This window comes from Myotis davidii, unplaced genomic scaffold (assembly GCF_000327345.1).
Source record: "Myotis davidii unplaced genomic scaffold, ASM32734v1 scaffold221, whole genome shotgun sequence".
In the NCBI taxonomy this organism is placed as follows: Eukaryota; Metazoa; Chordata; class Mammalia; order Chiroptera; family Vespertilionidae; genus Myotis; species Myotis davidii.
In genome coordinates this window covers 7,249,181-7,258,477 of record NW_006293349.1, presented here as the reverse complement: position 1 = coordinate 7,258,477, position 9,297 = coordinate 7,249,181, and the positions used below count along the sequence as shown (strand labels likewise).

Here is a 9,297-nt window from a genome sequence, read left to right as displayed (position 1 = left end):
AGCAACTCTTGTGATCATGCGCATCATTAAATCCGGGTCATTAACTTTGATGCACGTGTTATTTGACTCTGACATTTCACTCGGTGTGTTCGTCCCGTCTGTGATCCGAGGCTGAGCATTTGTAAACCCTACTTCCTGTTCAGTCTATTTTGCTACCATCGAGAAGGAGCAGAAATGATTTTTTGTTATTTCACTCTATTTTCCTAATATAAACAAATATTGAATTTGTTCCATAAGCACAAACTTTCTAGAAAGTAGTACAAACCCTTTGGCCTCGACAGAGGAGTCCAGGTTCAGAGTTCTGCCAAGTCAGCCTACTCAGGCCGGCGTTCTCGGCTGGACTTGGCCAAAGAGGTGCAAGCAAAAATCTGCCCAGAGACGCATGCCAAGGGCTGTGATCAGTTACATGCGATTGAACTCAAAATATCAAGGCAGCAAGGAGGAGCCTGGCTACCACAGCAACTTGTCTGAATAAAACTTATGTTTCAGGGGAAGAGGGGGTTAAAGAAGAGCTCGATGCCTCCCTTCTCCTTGGTCTGGAATGCATTCTCTTTCTAAAAAAATATATTTTTTATTATTGATAGTATTACAGATAAGTCCCATTTTTTCCTCTTCCCCCCCTCCTCCCAGCCCCTCCCCTCCTCCTTCCCTCCCCTCAGGTCTTCACTCTTACTGACTCGGAAGAGAAGGATCGGAGAATCATGCCTCTACTTGGAGTCTGTGTGTTTATATGGGCACACTGAATTTCCTTAACAATACTAACGAGTTGTCTGTGACAGCAAGATTTTTGTGGTTTTGTTATACTGAGATGGAAAAATGTATGTGCCAATATAATGACATAAATCGCCTACAGAAACTTAGAGGGATTGTTTGAAAACTCGAAGCTTCTGAACCAATTCAGCCCAAGACGTTGCCATGCCAAGTCTCTGGGAATTTGGCTGCTTCCCCCCCGGCCTTCTCCCCTGTTCCGAGCCAACTTGAACTTAAACAGTGAGAGTGTGTGGGGGTGACAGACGTCCCTGCATGTGTATTCTAGGAGTTTCTGAGTTTCTCTGAAGATAGACTGAAGGCCACAATATTTTGGGCCACTGAACACTGAAATTATGCTACTCCCAAGTAAACTACTGTGTGTTTCGGGTGGTCTCTGTGTTTATCAGAGGCCTTTAAGAAACCTTCATCGCCTGGCTCTGTAGCAGAGGTGCTTATATTAGCAATGTCTACTTAAGCGTTTCGAGGCTAAGAATGCAGAGAATCGAAGAGTTTAAAAAAGAAGAGCTACTAAGTAGTCATCTGCAGACAAGAAGGTGAAACACCAGCAAACCTGAATCCCAGCCCCAAACAAGCGTTTGCTGGCTCTTTCCTGTCCCCGGAGGTACGGCCGAGAGAAGGAGTTGGGGTGTCTGTGACCTCCCAGCAGGCAGACCGCCAGTGAGCAGTGGGAACCTCAACAATGCTGGGCCTGCGTTTGCTTCTAGTTAGTTCAGTTGAAACACGAAATCTCATGGGCAACAGGCACAGAAGAAGTAGCCTTGTGAAGGAAATGGGACCTGCTCTAGGGAAAAGGAGAATAAAGTCATGGTTCACCCCATCACTTGCTAGTTCAAAACCAAGTCGCACACTTAAGAGTCTCAGTTTTAGGAAAGATTGATGCCCAGTTCCAAAGGAAAATGAACTATTATCCTCTAAATGTACATGAATTTAAGGATCAGCTTTATCAGACAGACGGTTCTAGTAATGCCAAGCCCGTATCAGGTGTCAGACATTGTTGAACAAGTGAAATACACTCGGGAGTGATTACGTTGGACTTAGTGATACAACTTAAGCGCTGTTTTATAGATGCAGTTCTAGTGACGGTCCTGCTTGTCAGGAAGGCATTTCAGAGAAGACGCAGGTGAGAGAGGAAATGGAAATTTAAACTCTGTGGCTTGGCTTTTTATTTAGATTTTATTACTTCCCAGCACAAACTCACTTCATTGCAATCTGCCCTCCATTTTCCCTTTTTCGAGATATAAAGACCCATACTGATGTCTCAAGCTGGTATGAAGACATCCACAACGTTAAAACCACATGCTCACGTCCACTCACCTTTTCTGTCATGTCTCTCAGTGGATAGTGGGCACTGAGGCAGTCAGAGAAGAGGCGTTAGTCTTCCTGATACGGAGCTCCTAGGGACTCGGTGATAAAGGAGGAACGTTTCTTAAACAAACGTAGTTTAAAAGTTAGCCTAAAAAAGTGACTCTGCCTCCCTCCTTCCTCTCCTCCCTCCCTCCCTCCCTCCCTTCTTCCCTTCCACTCAGCTACAGCCTCATTAGGCAGGCTGAGCAGGGCAGACCTCATCTCTTAAAAGAATCAATCCCTTAAACAAAACAAAACCCTAATTCTCTTTCCAGGCCTTTTCTCACGGGGGAGTTTAACGACCATGCCTATTTTTAATAAAGTCATAACAATGAGCATTTATGGCGAGCAGGTTGGGCTAGGCCCCGTGCCGGCATCATCTCATTTATTCTCCAGCAGCACTAGGACGTAACTCCTGTTTTCACCCAGACTTCACGTGTGAGTGTTCTAAGCACCAGGAGATGGAATAACTTGCCCTGGGTCATGCAGCTGGTGTGATGCAGAGCCGGGACTCTAACCCGTGTTTGTCGGGCTCACCCCACAGTCCACGCTTGAACCACTGTGCTCGGGAGGACGGGCAAACTCTGGACTGTGAGGGACAGATCGATGCCAGAGCCTCTGAATTCCACCTCAGCCAAGGCTGACAGCCAACTGCGGCGCCACTGGGACGAGCAGCACTTGATTAAAATATTTTTAAAGCGAGATAGAAACATCAGTGGTGAATGAGAATCATTGATTGGCTGCCTCTTGCACACCCCACACTGGGGATCAAGTTTGATGCCGTGACCTCCTGGTTCATAGGTCGATGCGCAACCCCTGAGCCACACCGGCCGGGCAAGACAAGCGGTGTTTAGGCTTCAGTTAAGGGAAGCAGGAGAGCCTTGGACAACGCCCGTGACAGTTATGTCTGTGTCATCCATCTCTTTGGCGAGCCTCGTCTTGACTAGCAGTCTGCCTTTTCTTTTTCCGTCAGGAGAGTGGGCCCACCTCATAGCATCGCCCACCCAGCGACGGGGAAAAGGACCCCAGTGTCGCTCTCGAGTGCACCCCCGCGTGCACTCTGGGGCACGGAGCCTGGGCTTCGGCGCATGCTCTATCAAAGCGCTCTTGAACCCACCTTCCCTCTGGAATCTCTGCTCAGTATGTTTGTAGCAGCTGCTGCCAGCTTGGCCTCACTCTCCTGGTAACAGCTGCCAGGGGGGACCGCTTCCAGCCTGAGGAGGGGGTGTTGGGTGGAGGAGTGCCTTCCCAGCAGGATTGTGCCTCCAAAGATACTTTATCTTTGGCAGCTGCCACGGACACATCGCTGGTGAGGTCAGGACCGGGTCCCCATCATGACCACTTCCCTTCTTGATCCGCATTCGGTAACGGAAAGTGTAGAGGCCCGAGCTTTTGTCGTCGGAATAAGAGCTCACATACACACCTGTACCTTCGGGTCGTGGGGTTCTGTCTGATTCAAAGAATAAAGAGCCTTTCTAAGATCCCCAAGGAGGGGGAAGAGGCTCGGCCATCTGTAACCGCTGACGGGGGTGTTTGGAGAAACCAAATCCCTCCGCAATAACTGAGATCGATTTTTCCTGTATGAGCAGCCCCTCTCCCCTGTGTGGTAACATCACTGCCTTTAAAGGCTGTGGGCCAGTCAGCACTTGGAAAGGAAATTTGTTCATATTAGACAATAAAATATACTTGGTCACTGGGAAGCAACTTAATGTAGAGTGACAACTTCATAGCATTTTTCCCCTACGAAGAATTGATAGTTTCCCAAACACGTGTTTTATTTCACACACACATACACTTATTTTTTTAATTACATAAAGATTTTTCAGTTTGTAGCAACCTTCTTTGGGTCTCAAATTCCTCATGCTGAAAAGAGACAAACTGTAGTAGAAATAACCCAAAGCAATCATTTCAGACAAGCCTATGTTTTTGGTGTCGTTCTCTCAAAATATATTTTTAAAAGTGAAAGGAATATTTCAGCAAAAATGATACTTAATATTTCCTGTGGACTGACTGGTCTTAAAGGCTCCACTGGTCCTGGCAGTTGGTGAGGCTGGCGATCAGGGTCAGCGTGTGAGCTCTTGCAGGCTCAGACACTGTGTTAGTCCTTATCAGGCAGACGAGTTGTATAAGCAGGAACATCTTTGTGAAGTTACAGTGAAAAGTCCAGCTACTAGGAGGGCCAGGGATTCGTGTCATTTGCCACAGCTACGTTCCCTTCCAAATAGGAGACTCAATTTTATAAACTGAATGAAGATCAGAAGTTTGCTTCCTGAGTGAAGAATTAAAAATCAAAGGAATTGAGTAAACGTCACTGAGCTCATGCTCTAGTGACCTAAGGTTTCCTCTCCTACGAAGGCCTTGTGCTTTGCGGTCAGAATACCCTTGGCGACCTGCCCAGGCGTTCTCTCCCCGAGACAGACAGTTTCTCCTGGACCCCATGGACACCAAGCTGGTCGTCCACTGGGACAACTTCTATGTGACTTCTCTTACATCAGCTACCCCTAGGGTGGCTACTTGCTGGACACAGAGTAAATTATAGGGCAACGTGTGGCTATATCTATCTATATATATTGGCTATCTATCCATATCTATATCATATATCTATATCATCTATTGGCTCAAACTGTCATTCATATTTTCTAGTTCTCTATAGGGTAATAATAGGAGTATAATAACTATCCCCAAATTATTTCTCTGGCCCTGTCCCCTCCTATTCTGCCAAAGCTTTGGCTTCAATTTCTTCTGAAGGGGTCTGTCGTGTTTCCAATGGACTTTATGCAGTTCTCTCGGCTACAGAGGACACTCACTATTTTCCTCTCCTGTTCTCGCTTGCTGTGGTGGTATCTCCGGTTATTAACAACCACAAATCTGTTAGGTCACAAGTGTCTAGTGGAGACGCTGCCCTCATCGCTGCCCCCCAGTGGCAGTGCTGAGGCTGCCAGGCTGTGCCCAGTGTGTGGAGTCTGCCCTCACCTCCTCCCACAGTGCCACTGGCCATCCTTGGTATCCATACCATGTGGGGTGGTTGGGAGTTGAAGACCTGGTATCGTCAGGCTGGATTGAGATGCCAGCACTGCCACCACCTACCTGCAAGGTTTTCACAGCGTTTCCCTCACTTCTGTAAGCCTCCATGTCTTCCCTAATCTGTCAAGTAGGGATTAGCTTGTTCTGAGAGGTAAATGGGGTGATGTAAGGAAAGTGTGCAGCATGGGGCTGGCCTAGGATAGGTGCAAGTAGAAGCTATTGTTATGACTGTATTTAATGTATTTTAACCAATATCCCTTATGTCCTGGGCACGGTGCTCTATGTCAGGTCTGAAAAGATGGAGAAGTTCCCGTGTCAGGGAGCTTGCTGTCCAGTGATGGGAATCAGCCTGTAAACAAATAACTAAAACAAAGGACCACAGTTGCCCTGTTAGGGTTCTGGATTTCTCTTATTCGTACCCTTCATCATCCAAGATAAAATAGGATGCCCCAGAAGAGAGGTGCAGGTGACGTGCTGAGAGAGCTAAGGGGACAGAACATCTCATTCTGGGCTCTGTGGTTAATGAGATTTCCTGGCACTCGTCAGCATGATGCGTTTACCGTTTGTCCCTTTGGAGCCCTGCTTTCATCACCCAGCATCGTGGAACAGTAGACCAGACCTGAGATGGATGGAATGAGGGTGCGTGCACGTGGATGTGTGGACTTGATTTGATAAATTGACCAACATCTCGTTTTTGGTAGAGTGGAGAAGCTGTCTTCATGACACCCTCTTTCTGTATAACTGACACAGTACATTGGGGTAAAGGAACGTGGATGCCTCTCTCAGCCCATGCTCCCAAATCCCATCGCCATCTGGGATCAGCCATTCATCAGAGATGAAACGTGAGGCAGGCCCATGTCGGAACACATGTGTGTCAGTCTTGCCCATCTGCTTTAATTTTGCTTAAACTAGTAACAGCTTTCTTTACCCACTTCTTGAATCTGTGCTGATTCTTTTAATGTTCATCAACCAGAAATAGTGGATGGTGCTTACTTAGCTCGTGTTTCAGAACGCCACAAGACTCGCTTTAATCGAACTGGTAGAAAGAAATGTTAAAGCTGTATATATTTTTGTGTGGCTAGAATCACTAACATGTTATTGATACTTAGAGCAGGAATTTATACTCTAATTTAACATTAAAAATGGTGTCTGGCGAGACCTATGTTGGTCTGCATGCATTTTGTGGGGATGAAGAGCAGGTAAGCAGAATGCCTTCCCGAAGCAGGATACTCCTCTGTTGCGTAATTATTTTTGTATTCAAACCTATTATCTCCTTTGTTCCCTTTCCTGCATTTTAAAAATCATATTGCCACGTCCCTCGGCTTCTAAATTGCTCTCAGCCTAGACCCGAATAAAACATCTCTGGCCCTAGGCAGATAGATTTTCCTTGTTCTGAGGCAAAGAGTAAATTAACATGATGATAATAAAACTCGGGGTAATTTGGGAATATCATTTCGATGAAAATGATAGCTGATTAAAAGAGGTAACTGTTAAACTTAAGAATTGCTCTCAGAAGTCACCATGGAAACATGAGACCAGTATTATTGTGTCTTTTTTTTTCTTCTGGTAATACACAAAGAAGATATGCTCAGCAAGTAGAATTGATCCAGTGTAACACCTGTGACCCTGAATATTTTACAGGGTTGACTACCTGTCGCCATTTCAATGTGCCTGTCACTTAATGCAATCGAGGGTTTGGTAGTGCAAGAACCTCTCCTGAAGTAGCTCTCAGAGGAGGACTTCTGTTGATGGATGTGTGGGTAATGGGTAGGGGATGGAATACATTTTGAATGTGAGGCCTAGGAGACCTGCTGCCTTTCTGTCTAGATGCCAACTTATAGTGGTGATTAGGCCCCAGAGTTATAGAAAGACTCTAATAATCAAAGCCTTTGTAGATACTATTTTATTAATGAACTAATAAAGCCCTTGAAGGTGAAAAATTAAGCCAATTGACATAAAGTCTAGACTTCTTTAAATTTCATTAAAATTATTTACTATTTCTTTTTTTAATTTTTCTTTTTTAAAATATATTTTTATTTATTTGAGAGGAAGGTACAGGGAGAGAGAGATAGACACATCAGTGATGAAAGAGAATAATTGATTAGCTGCCTCCTGCACACCTCGCTCTGGGGATCAAGCCCCTACCCAGGGCATGTGCCTTGACCAGGAATCGAAGCATGACCTCCTGGTTCATAGGTCAATGCTCAAAAACTGAGCCATGCCAGCCGGGCTGTTTATTATTTCTTTTCGTCTTGCACATTGCCAGGATATAAGGACACGTTTACTATGGAAAACAGAATTTGAGGAATCTTCTGATAAACTAGTTATTGAGTAACATGCTGACATGTTACCCATTAGTGATATATTATACAGCCAGCTCTATAAGTAGGTCATACTGGTTGAGATTTTGGTCTGATTAGTATCTCTGACTGGTTATTTACACATTTCCAGCATAAGTACTCAATGTCAATATTTAAAGGATAGCAGTATAGGTAGAACTGGATTATAATTAGGGAATGAAATAGACAGAAGGGGAGTAAGGACCCTATTTCAGGCCCTTTCTGATTATAAAAATAATATGTGCTGTAGAAAGTTTGGAAAATCATGGAAATATTTAAAGAAAATTGAAATCGCCGATAACCTCACCATCCACAGATCACGCCTGTTTAAATTTTGATCTATTTCCTTATGGTCTTTTCCCCCAAATGTCTGCAGATACATGCACGGCTGTGTGTTTTTGTCAGAGTAGGTCTTTAACTACCTCAAGGTCTTCTGAGCAATAATAACAAAATAGGAAATCGTTTTTAAAAAGGAATTAATTTGGATTCTTCTTCAGGAGTAGGGCAGTCAGGCATCAGTTTCATTTAAACCCCAGCACTAAGACTATCTCATGTAGAATTTGGCCAAGGAGACAAATGGGGGCCATCTGGTCTTAATCCCCGCTTCGCCAGCTGAGCCGAGCCGCTCACCTTCTCCCCAGCCTTCACTTCCTGTGCTATTTGGCAGGGCTGTGCACACCCTGGCATGATTTCCAAAACAAATGCCTGCTTCTTAAGTCTGCGTATAATTAATAACTCCCGGCAGGACATGCGTCTTCTGTAGGTTTGGAATCCGGCCTAATTTCCTCTCAGATAAGTAATTAGATGCTGAGGCCCGATAAGGCTCTCTCCTCAGAGCCTCTGTCAAGCTGCCTGCCTCTGAGAGGTGGGCAAGATGATTAAAATCTGAACATGGCTGGAGGTTTTCTCATGTGTCACAAGCCCATCCCCCGAGCCCAACCCTTCCCCATACCAGAAAAGATGTAAAATGGATCAAAAATGCCTATACCTTCCGTCATTTAGATGGGTTTGTTAAGATCTGTTTTCTATTTTGTTCAACTCACACATTTTCTGTGCAGTCAAATTAAAGTGAAGGATGGGCTTCTCACTCGCTGCGAGTACCATCGAGCTGGCGATTGCACGCTTCTCTGGAATGTGGTCTCTATACCAATGAACCATGTTGACTAAACTCCTCTATGAGAATATGTTGGGACATTGCTGTCATAGGGCTTCTCCCTGGTAGCTTGTCTGACTCTCCTGAAAGAATAAATCAGAGCTCTATACTGCCTGGGTTCAAAGGAAACATTCCCCTTTATCTACTTCTATTTTGTTTCCTTAAAGCAGGACGTTTCAACCTTGGCACTGCTGACATTTTGAACAAGATAATTCTTCGTTGTGGGGCTGTTGGTGCATTGTACGATGCTTAGTAGCATCGCTGGTCTCTATCCACCAGGCACCAGTAGCTACCAACCTCCCCACCCCCACCCCCACCCCCAAGTGTTGACAATCAAGTATCTCTCCAGACGTTGCCGGATGTCCCCTGGAGATTAGAATCGCCCTTGTGGAGAAGTTTTGGCCTCCCGTCTCAGTGTGCCAGTATCCGTACAGTGAACCTTTATTTATTGGTGGATGGAACTAGGACTCCAGGCCAGTGCTGTTTATTCATCGTGTCTACAGAGGTGCTATTAAGTCATTCCGAAGGCACAGGGAGAGCAGTTGAAGGAACGCTTGTTCTGATTTAACCAAGCTGGTCCCGCCCAGTAGCTGGATTTGGTAGAATCTTCTCGTTTCTGAAAAAGTACTGTTTGTGAGTCATCAGCACTTTAAAGATAAGAAAAGG

At 45.2% G+C, this 9,297-nt stretch overlaps 1 protein-coding gene across 3 annotated transcripts in view; it reads left to right on the top strand.

The window, feature by feature from the left end:
* ANKRD44 (ankyrin repeat domain 44) overlaps positions 1–9,297 on the top strand; it is a 131,401-nt gene that overhangs the window by 74,532 nt on the left and 47,572 nt on the right. The gene's annotated exons all lie outside the window — the stretch shown is intronic.